The sequence below is a fragment of the Sciurus carolinensis genome, chromosome 13 (assembly GCF_902686445.1).
Source record: "Sciurus carolinensis chromosome 13, mSciCar1.2, whole genome shotgun sequence".
Taxonomy (NCBI): domain Eukaryota; kingdom Metazoa; phylum Chordata; class Mammalia; order Rodentia; family Sciuridae; genus Sciurus; species Sciurus carolinensis.
Genome location: NC_062225.1, coordinates 2,752,402 through 2,764,262, shown reverse-complemented (window position 1 = coordinate 2,764,262; position 11,861 = coordinate 2,752,402). Strand labels below are relative to the sequence as shown.

The 11,861-nt window shown below is 40.4% G+C and overlaps 1 non-coding gene across 1 annotated transcript; it reads left to right on the top strand.

Annotated features, from left to right (window-relative positions):
- The first annotated feature begins 11,359 nt into the window (after nucleotides 1-11,359).
- Nucleotides 11,360-11,432, top strand: Trnak-cuu (transfer RNA lysine (anticodon CUU)). Its single transcript has one exon. It is a non-coding gene; the product is annotated as a tRNA-Lys (tRNA).
- Nucleotides 11,433-11,861: the final 429 nt, after the last annotated feature.

The window sequence follows — 11,861 nt, the reverse complement described above, 5'->3', positions numbered from 1 at the left end:
CTTTGCAACTATTTGTTATCTTTTATCAAATATTTTTACAATATGAACCAAAGCCATAAAAAATGTTTAGCCAGAAATACATGACAAAAGAAAAAAACAAAATTACAACATTTGTATATAACCATGTGCTTTTGTCACAATTACAGGATACAATGTGGATACTGTGATGACCCAGATTCCTCTCTCCCTGCCCATCACTCCTGGAGAGCCAGCCTCCATCTCCTGCAGGTCCAGTCAGAGCCTCCTCTACAATGATGGCGAGAGTTATTTCAGTTGGTACCTGCAGTGACCAGGCCAGTCTCCAAGGCTTCTGATCTATAAGGCTTCCAACAGGGCCTCTGGGGTCCTAGACAGGTTCTCCTGGCAGTGGATCAGGACAAACATCACACTGAAAATCAGCAGGGTGGAGGCTGAGGATGCTGGAGTGTATTACTGCCATGAAGGCTTACAACTTCCTCACACAGTGGTACAGCTCTGAACAAAAACCACCCTGCTTGAGGTAGACCAGCTGCCCCCTCTGTTCACTCCATAGAAGCACAATATATTCTCTGTTTGAGAAGAAGAGGTAAGAGGACCAGGATACTAGGTCACAACTAATGCCTCTCCACAAGGAGTGTCTTGGCTAGACTCGCCACTCCTGTATTCCTTCTCTGACCTAAGCAGCAGCAGAATGAAGAGGGTAACGTTGCCCTTGGAACAGCCAGGCACAGCAGACAAGAGACATGACTCATAGCTCATCTTAATCTTCCTGACCTGCACACAGGCAATGATTACATAAATCTATGGTCACAGTCACACAATTAAGGCTGAGGATGGCTTGTGGCAATACAGAACTCATGCATTTTTTAACATGCTTTCTTTTTCTACTGTGGTTTTGTTTTTGGTTGGTCAGTTGATAGCATACATGCAGCAAAAAAAATATTTGGGGTTATGTAGACAGTGTTTCTCTCCCCTACTTACTCTTCCTACTTCCACTATTTCTAGCACATACCCTTATCCAGTATGGGGGAGGTGTACCACTGAATATTACTGTTATAAAGAAAATAGTTGAGAAGACTCTTCAGTTTTGAGGTTTTCAAATACCTACATGGTATGAGAAATTACTCAAAGAACAGGTCAAGTGTCTATATGGTTTAGAAGTTCAGTCAGAGCATGTTGCAAGAAAAAGGGCCTTATTTAAATTGCAAAGTTGGATTATGAAAATAAACAAAAAAACATGGGGAATTTAGAGAGGATAAAAATAACAAGAATAACACAAACATGGATCCCTCCTCCAATAAAAATAAGAATCCACAGATCTGGGGCAGAGAGTAGTAAATGAGGACATGAAGGGCACAGAGGAATAGTCAGCTGTTGACACAACACCACACCGGTGGCTCACATATTGGGCAGGAAATGCTCTTGGGGCTGAGCTAGATCTAGGAACCAAATGGACAGAATCTGAGAGGTATGGCTTGGGAAGAATCACAGACTTGAAGGGACCACTGCTTGGATTTCCAGGTTAGGGCCAGATTTGGTTGCAAGCTTATGAAGAATTAGGACATCATGCAGAACTCCAGGTCCATAATGCCACAATGGTTAGTGAACTTCCTGTTCAAATATGCCTTAGGTCATGTTGTACATCCCAAATTAACCCAATAGAGCACATGCAATATTTCAAAGTTAGATTCTGCCCAATTATATACCTGTATCATTTAGGAGAGGATCTTCATTCAGGAGAGACCATGTAGTTAAGAAGAACGGGACCATCACGAAAATCTGGGGCTCGGAAGATCAGCAGGAGGTGTATTGGGAGACCAAGGACCATGTATCAGACATACATGAAGGATAGTCAAATGTAGCATTTTGGGGTGTGGTGGTGGTGGTGGTGCAATAATGTTGCAGGTTTGCTCTCCATTTCTATCCTAGCTACTCAATCATATTTCCCAGTTCAGACATCAACCAATGATCCAATGAAAAACCTAGTCTGGTGTTAAGGTTCAGCTCACTCCCAATGTTGTAAGTAGGTCCATTCAACTTCCAAAGCTCAGCTGCATTCTTACTCCATAGGGAGTCCTTCTTTTTGAGTGAAGCCAGAATTTCAATGAACACAAATTTGGAGAATTCAATGGGATGAAAATGGCCAGAGAACATTGACTCAAGTATTCTATGCAACTGAGGTCATCTGCTCTTGACTTCATCCACAGCACTCTGAGTTCATTATAAACTCACTTTTCAATGTTTTGATTTTATTTTCACTTTTGTTCAAATGGGTTTATTATTATTAGTCATGTTCCTTTATAATTAAATTTTACCACAGAGATGCAGGCTTTGCTATTAAAATGCACATAATTAACCTCTAGATCAATCAATAAATGCATGTTCATGATTACCCAAACTTAGAAATGAAGGAAAAACTGGAAAAATGATGGTGAGCATTTCATTATCAAACTAGACGGTTGAAAATGACTGATTTTCCACATTGCGGTAAGCAATATATATCCACATTCACTTCACATACACCTGAGATGGGCTAATGCCATAGTAGAAATAAAAGATTTAAATTTACAGAATTAGGTGATCATCTGCGAGGCCATGCCGCCCATTCCAAGATGATAAATCCCATGGTGAGCACAGGGAACCCTCCAGTGTGTTCTGCGGAGATTCACAAGGAGCAGCAGCGAGGCTGCCTGGGTCAGGACAGGTGCATTATGGCCTCGGAGTTTTCAGGAGGGGCGGGGCCGCTGGAGGACGAGCTGACGTCACCCTACGTGCCACCAGCGCCCTACCCGCTTCTGCTCCTTCCACTTCGGGACACCGCCGTTTTGCTCAGGCTCTGAAGTCGCTGGAGTGAGAAAAGCTAGGCCCCAGGTGACAGCCGCGCTGGAGCTGCCATGACCCGAGCTGGAGGCGCAGCCTCGGTCCGCCGGACTGGGCGTCGCTCCTTTAGAACAGGAAGTTCGTGGCGCTCCCGCGCTTGCCGCAGCCCAGTGTCTGTGACGTCAGAATGCCCAGCGACCCGCAGTCCAGTGTCTCTGACGTCAGAATGCCCAGTTACCCGCAGTCCAGTGTCTGTGACGTCAGATTGCCCAGCGACCCGCAGTCCAGTGTCTGTGACGTCAGAATGCCCCGCAACCTGCAGTCCAGTGTCTGTGACGTCAGAATGCCCTGCGACAGGCAGCCCAGTGTCTGTGAAGCCCAGCTCCTGGGAAGGACCCTGCTGCAGGCAAAGCCGAGTTTACGCGTGTTGGGCAGGACCAGGAGATTCAGGCTGGACCAGAGAGGTGGCAGACCATCTCATCAGAGCCTCACTTGGAAGATCCGACCAGGGTGCAGGATCTGAATTCCAGACAGCAGGACAGCTGTCCTCATCGGTATGGGCTACGTAGACGTCCAGGGCACCCGCCAGAAGGCCGCCTGGGCTTCCCTACCTGTGGCTCTGCCAGTGCATCCAGCACGTGCAGGAGAAGAGAATCAGATGTACCAGAGTCTGCAGGAGAAAAGCAACCCGGCTTCTTGGACACTGTGCTTCTCCTGAGCCCCAACCCTGCTGGGAACCTCCCGGGTGAGGCTCCCTGCACCGCTGACTTCTGGAGCTCCGCTGTTAATGCTCTTTCCCTCGTGATTCCTGTTTTTACTCCTATTTGTTCTGCCACTGCATGTGGTATTATTCCATAAAGTGCATAGGGAATGAGAAGGTGTGCAGAAATGCCATTTTAAGAACCATTAAGTATTTTTTTTTAATCAAAAGGAAAAGATGGAAAGATGGAGTTAACCATTGTTTTGCAACACTCTGCTTGTTCTTGGCTGCCTAAGCCTTTGCTCCCTCAACTGTTGTGTTGTATGACTCCTTGAATAAAGCAATGGATTGTATTACTGGGAAAGAATCTGGAATTTAAGCATAATTTTTTAAAGCCAAAAACTGAGTGGTAAAGTATACATAGAAGATGAGAATGTGCAATCTTTCTAATTAGAAACAAATCATCTGAATAGTTAATTTAAGAATATGTAGTCTTACAGAAAGAGAGAGAAATTAGGCAGAAAGAATATTCAAACATATGTTTAAAAAAACAAAATAATTAGTAATCAGCAGTAGGGTGTAAAAACAAAAAACAAAGATAGTTCTGCTGACAGAATGTTATCCTGGACAGAAACATGAAGGTATATGAAAGCACAGCACTGGCAAGAGGAAACATGTATAAATGAAGATTATCCTTGGCTGCATGTAACAGCCAGAAATAAAAGCATGCTTCCTTCAATCTATGTGAATTTCCAATCCAGGAACAAGGAAACTATTATGGTGGACTGAAGAGTAACAGTCACCTTGCTAGAAGTTAAAGACGTGTTGACTTGGAAGATGTATGACGGAAGTTTGTAGAGCTCTTTATCTTGATCTGAACAGTGAATATACCAGAAAAAAAATGCTTATTCTTACAATTCATATTTCTTCTATTTATGCAGTGTGCTTTTCCTATTTTTAAAGACCAAATATATGACCTTACATGTTATATGAACCTCTACTAAAAGTCACATATTCATGGACTTATTTTCTTAAAAAAAAAAAAACATTAAATTTACCCATAAAAATGCTAAAAAACATGAAAACTAAGGAAATGGAGAAACACTTCAGTTAAACTGTATTCCAAGATAATTAGAAGTAGCTATATACAAATATAACAGACTATAACAAGACATAAGCAATGTTTTGAAGTGTCTACTGGAGAAGGCTCCACAGATGCTCTAAATCAATGAAGGCTGTGTAGTGAGCTGAAGCAGAAAGCTAGAGGCCTATCAGACTGAGGTGAAATACAAAATAAAAGAAAAAAAGCATTAAAAAGTCCATGACTTGGTAGAACTGTGAAAATTCTACCATCTATGAAATTGACACACAGAGAGGCTATTGAGAATACTGTGGGGAAATCAATCAAAAGGAATAAAAAGAATTAGCAATTTCATATATGTGACTAGCAAATACTTTGTCCCATCCATTGGGTTGCTTTTTCACTCTGTTGATAGAGATTTTTATACTTTTTGAAACACAATGGTTTTAAATTTAGTGCTTTTTTTTTTTTTTCTGTTATTGAAACTGGTTTTAGTGTCATATCCAAGAAATAATTGTCAAATCCAATGTCATGAAACTTTTCCTTGTGTTTTCTTATTCAATTTATGTTCTTACCCTTAGGTCTACGATTTTTTTGTATGATTTTGAGTTGTCATTTATACATGGATCAAGTTAATTATTCAACTTAATTCATGTGTTTATGGATACCTGATTTTGTCTGCACAATTTGCTGAAAAGCTTTTCCTCTCTCCCATTGAATTGTGTCCCTTGCTAACCATCATTTAACCTCAAGTGAGAAGTTTTTTTCATAGACCTATATCATTCAGCTGTGTGTCTGTGTTTATGCCATTACTGTGTAGATGGGATGCTTTAATTTTTAACTTGCTTCATTGATACATGTTTCAAAAGTATATTATATTGAAAAATCTTTTTTTTTAATTGTAAACAAATGGGATACATGTTGTTTCTCTGTTTGTACATGGCATAAAGGCATACCATTTGTGTAATCATAAATATACAACGGGTAATGTTGTTTGATTCATTCTGTTATTTTTTCCCTTCCCCCCACCCCTCCCACCCCTCTTTTCCCTCTATACAGTCCTTCCTTCCTCCATTCTTGCCCCCTCCCTAAACCTAACTCTAACCCTAACACTAACCCCTCCCACCCCCCATTATGTGAAAAATCTTATTAAGGACATTTTCATAATTTTCAGTTGGCTTGTTGCTTTGTTTTGCTTTCTTGTTGTGTTAGTTTATTATTTATCTGAGGTATTAACCCATTCTTAGTTTTATGGTTTACAAGTATTTCTTATATTATAATTCATTTTCTGTGTAGAAGCTTCTTAGATTGTTGCTGTCCCTTTTGGTTATTTTTGTTTTTGTTGCTTTAGATTTTGAAGTGACATAAAAAACAAGTATTCCTAATGCCAACATGAGGATATTTCACTGATGCTTCTTCTAGGAGTTTGACATTTTCAAGTTTTAATTATTTTTCACATATATATATATATATATATGTATATACATATATATATATATATATATATATATGGTATTTTATATCTATTGCTGATTCTTCATTCTTTTCTTGCATGGAGTTGTTTTGATGAGTTTAAATATATAGGTCCTTCTGAAGGGTGAGGGCAGTTGACACTTTATTTTTTTTGGGGGGGGGGTTTATTTTTTTTTTACATTTACATAGGGTAATGATGTTTATTTTATTTTCCCCTCCCCCCACCCCTCCCACCCCTCTTTTCCCTCTACACAGTCCTTCTTTCCTTCATTCTTACCGCTCTCCTTAGCCTAACTCTAAACCTAACCCTAAACCTAATGCTAGCCCCTCCCACCCCCCATTATATGTCCTCATCCACTTATCAGCGAGATCATTCGTCCTTTAGTTTTTTGAGATTGGCTTATCTCACTTAGCATGATATTCTCCAATTTCGACCATTTGCCTACAAATGCCATAAATTTATCATTCTTCATTGCGGAGTAATATTCCATTGTATAAATATGCCACAGTTTCTTTATCCATTCATCAACTGAAGGGCATCTAGGTTGGTTCCACAATCTGGCTGTGGTGAATTGAGCAGCAATGAACATTGATGTGGCTGAATCTCTGTAGTATGCTGATTTTAAGTCCTTTGGGTTTAGGCCAAGGAGTGGGATAGCTGGGTCAAATGGTGTTTCCATTCCAAGCTTTCTGAGGAATCTCCACACTGCTTTCCAGAGTGGCTGCACTAATTTGCAACCCCACCAGCAATGTATGAGTGTTCCTTTTTCACCACATCCTCGCCAACACCTATTGTTGCTTGTATTCTTGATAATCTCCATTCTAATTGGGGTGAGATGAAATCTTAGGGTAGTTTTGATTTGCATTTCCCTTATTACTAGGGATGTTGAACATTTTTTCATATATCTGTTGATTACTTGTACATCTTCTTCTGTGAAGTGTCTGTTCATTTCCTTAGCTCATTTGTTGATTGGATTATTTGTATTCTTCGTGTAGAGTTTTTTGAGTTCTTTATAGATTCTGGAAATTAGCACTCTATCTGAGGTATGGTTGGCAAAGATTTTCTCCCACTCTGTAGTCTCTCTCTTCACATTTCTGATAGTTTCCTTTGCTGAGAGAAAGCTTTTAAGTTTGAATCTATCCCAGTTGTTGATTCTTGCTTTTATTTCTTGACACTTTAAAAATCATTTTGACTATGGATTATCCTTAGCTCCTGAACAGGAAATACAGGTAGAAGTGAAGTTCACTACTGTGAGCTGTGCTTCCTTAAGGCTGAGAGTCATTCTCCAGCAGTTACATTTATTGTTGTAGTATGATAAGACAAACATTATATACAAAATAATTCCTTGTACTTTTCTTGTTCTGAACTTTTGGTGTTTCTTACTGGGAAACAAAAGGAAGGGGAAGAAAAAAGAAAACATCAGTTGATTGACAAATCAGATTAAATGTATTGATTTTATCTCATGTTTTCTGAGTTTCTTCAATTTTCCTTATAGAAACTTCGTAAAATATCTTGTAGATTCTTGGAACTTAGAACATGAAAGAAGAAACAATTTTTATGAAAATGTTCAGGTTATACTCTCAATGTCTTATGTAAAATAAAAACAAGCCTTCACACTGTGGCTCCCCATTTACCAATGTGTTGCTATGCCTCTGCCACCATTGCTGCCACTGCCACCACCATTTTAGTTGGGGCAGCTTCCATTTAGGGACACCTGCCAGAGACTAGAGGCTCATTATCAAAGTGCCTACAGGTTAGCCGCAGCTGCTGCCACCAACTTGGATGTGACTGCTTACATTCAGGGATAACAGTCAAGACCTGAAAGACCTGACCAAGGGTTTTGCGTGCTTGTTTACATCTGAGGTATCTCTGCTTGGTGTGCTAATATCCACCATTTTGCTGCAGAGGCTGGAGAGAGTCCTGGAAGGGGTCAGTGGGTGGGAAAATGGTGTGAGGGCAATTTTAAAGGAGGAAAAGTTTATTTGAAGGCTCACAGTTTCAGGGGTCTTAGTCTGTGGAAGGTCAGCTCCATTCCTTGGGGCTAGAGGTGAGGCAGAATATCATGGCAGAAAAGTGTGTCAGAGGAGAGCAAGTTCACATAATCAGGAAGGAGAGAGAGAGAGACTCTCCACTCTCTGGACACAAAATATATAACCCCCATAGTTATGACCCCATTGCCACCTCCTCAATTCACATCCTACCATTTTAATTATTCCTATCAGAGATTAATTCACTGATTGGGTTAAGACTCTTATAATCCAGTCATTTCTCCTCTGAACCTTCCTGCACTGTCTCACATGTGACCTTTTGGGGGAACACCACACATCCAAACCATAAAAATTATAGACCAGGAATTTTGCAGTCCACAAGTGAGGGAAGGGGCTCAGTTCAGCCTCCTGTGTCACATGAATGGGACCCAAAGGAGAATCATAGGGTGAAGTTTACCACAGGGACTGTCAATTGCTATACCCTGCCTCCAGAAGTCCTGCCTCTAAGTTTAATCATCCAACAACAATAACTGTCATCATGCTGAGGGTGGAGTTACCACGAAGATCCAGACAACCCCACCTATCAGAGGAGAAGGGAAGCAGAGAAGATATTGAACTCCAACAGAAACAATTGTTTAATTTTCTTTTAAGACTTTTTTTCCCTCCTTTTTTTTCTCTTTTCTTTTTTTGTTTCCCACTCTCACATCTCTATCATCTTTGAAATCATGTACCTTTCATGCATCAGGCTACTAAAGACTAGGAGGTTTGAATACTATATTACAGTTTTGTTGTAGATTTGTTTTTATTTTAATTTTTAAATTTTTTTTTCTTGCTCTATTTTCCTCTTATTTGTTTCCTCAGAGTCTCTTTCTCCCTTTTCTCATGCTAACAGCTTCTTTTGATTCTGCTTTCACTCTTCCTAAGATCTCACAATTCTATATTCTCACTTCTTATCTCATTAACATCACATCCAACCCCCCTCCGCCATCCTCTCTTTGTCCACCATTAGAAATTGTAGACTTTCTTACAAACCTATGGTTTATGCTGTAGAAAATAATAGTACACATTAACTCTGTTTATTGTAACAATACTGTTAATGTCTTAAAAGGGGCTATTTTTATTTAATGCTGCACATTGGTTGCATAGGGTGCTGTTAATATTGATCTATCTCCTTAAAAGTGAGGTATTGGAAACCTGTAAGGACATTATAAATTTATAGGGTGTAAATGTAATCCTTAGATCTGCACTGGCAGAGGGGAAGATACATGACAACATGAAAAAAAAAAAAGGAAGAAGGTGCCCCCCCAAAACCAAGATGCTATGTTAATAGACTGCATCAACAGCATGGTACAAGAAATGTCAGAAAAGGAGTTCAGAATGTACATAAAGTGATCAGTGAAATAAAGGATGATACAAGCAAGCAAATGCAGGCAACAGAAGATCATATCAATAATGATTTAAAAGAAAAATGCAGGCAGCAAAATAAGATTTCAATAAAGAGATAGAAATTATGAATGAAAATCAAACAGAAATCCTTGGAGTGAAGGAAACAATAAACCAAATTAAAAATTCAGTAGAAAGCATTACCAACAGACTACATCACTTGGAAGATAAAACTTCAGACTATGAAGAAAATATATTGAATATTGCCCTTTGGCAGTTGTTTTTGTGGATTTCAGGTCTCTTGGAAAGCAGCTTCCCACACCTGCATCTAACATGCTCCAACACTTTACTGGTAATGCAGGTGGCAATGTTCATGTGACCAAAGACCACTTTTACATCTGGAGACCTCTGACTTTCAGGCCCTAGGAGTTTTGATTTGTGTCCCTCTCCACCCTATCTGGGAGCAAAACAATCAGGACAGACATCCTGTTCTCATATTAATCCCAGACACTCATGAATCATCAGAGGTTGGCTGTCTTAGAGTGGCAGCTCCAAAACCTTGTGTCCATGATCTAACCAGACACCTTCAGATTGTTCTTCCAAATTTTGCAGATAGACTGCCTGAATCTATATTTGTGTACCAGCAAGGGATGGCTTCTGTCACTTTGCTCACAGAGGAGGGCCTGTCTCCTGCTGTCTCTTTCCACTTCACTCAGCAGGTTGTCTCACCCCACTGCACCCACCAGGGGATTTGTATATTGTCCCAAAGGGAGGCTCTTTTTACAAATCTGAAATAAAAGCTCAGCTCTAACCTGCTTTGACTCACCAGGACTCCTCAGCTCAATTTCCCAAAATGCTGTGCTCTGCTCAGCTCCTGGGACTTCTGGTGCTCTGGATTTGTGGTGAGGACAGAGGGATTTAGGAATGGAGAATGGGGTGGAAGAGTCCCATTGTTTGCCATGCTTTTTCTGCCCATGTGGGAGAGGTAAGTATTTTGTGTGGGGGCATCCGGGATTCCATCCAGTGCTTGACAAAGATCCTCTGGAGGATGATTGCAAAGGCTCATCCTAAAAGGAATTGCTGGATGTTTTGCTCCAAAGCATGGTGTTTTCTCTGCTGTGTTTCTCTGATAATATATTACTCATTTCGGTCTGAACGGATTGCTTAAGGGGATGAAGGGAATACAAGAAAAATTCCAGAAAATATTACCTACAATCTGAAAAACAATGGGTCTTTACCACTAACAAAATTAAAAATAATTTTGCAACCATGCAATGAGTCCCTGAAAGCCTCTAGAGAAAATAGTTGTAGATCTGCCATTGTCTCCAACAGGCTGGTTAAATTTTAACAATGGTTTTGTTTATGTGTGGTGGTGAGGTAAGAGAATAAGGTTCCACAACATTCCTTCCTTCCTACAAAGAATATGTCACCCCTATAATAAATGTTGGCACACAATAACCATTGGGACCGCTGCCCTCCTGTAACCCTTAACTCAGCAATTTAGATATTAACCAGAGGGACCTAATAGAAATGATCACATGAGATTACTTGTCTATCACTTTAACCACGAGAATAATAATAGTCTTAGGTCACATAGCATTTAGATATTAAGGAAATAAACATTGTATTAGCTCATCAACGTAGTTAGATATTCTTAAAACAATTGTGATTAGGTAAGGATGATCTGTAAGGTTGTTGTTTTCTGCCTATGCTTTGGAAACTTCTTTAATATTAACCACAAGACTGCCATTATAGCCTGAAGAAAAATGTATATAAACCCAGCCCTCCCCAGAATAAAGTGGGATTGATTGCACCAGAACTAGAGTCTGTGTCTTTCATTCTCCATCCATCGCCCATGCTGTCTCCCCGCGCCCCGTTTACCGGTGTGGAACCCATGGACTCCTGCTAGGGCTGGACCCCCCGGCAAGTTCAGAGCCCGGCTAGCTCAGTCGGTAGAGCATGGGACTCTTAATCCCAGGGTTCTGGGTTCGAGCCCCATGTTGGGCGCCACTTGCCAGGGTCCAGCCCTAGCAGGAGTCCATGGGTTCCACACTGGTAAACGGGGCACGGGGAGACAGCGTCGGCGATGGATGGAGAATGAAAGACACAGACTCTAGTTCTGGTGCAATCAATCCCACTTTATTCTGGGGAGGGCTGGGTTTATATACATTTTTCTTCAGGTTATAATGGCAGTCTTGTGGTTAATATTAAAGAAGTTTCCAAAGCATAGGCAGAAAACAACAACCTTACAGATCATCCTTACCTAATCACAATTGTTTTAAGAATATCTAACTACGTTGATGAGCTAATACAATGTTTATTTCCTTAATATCTAAATGCTATGTGACCTAAGACTATTATTATTCTCGTGGTTAAAGTGATAGACAAGTAATCTCATGTGATCATTTCTATTAGGTCCCTCTGGTTAATATCTAA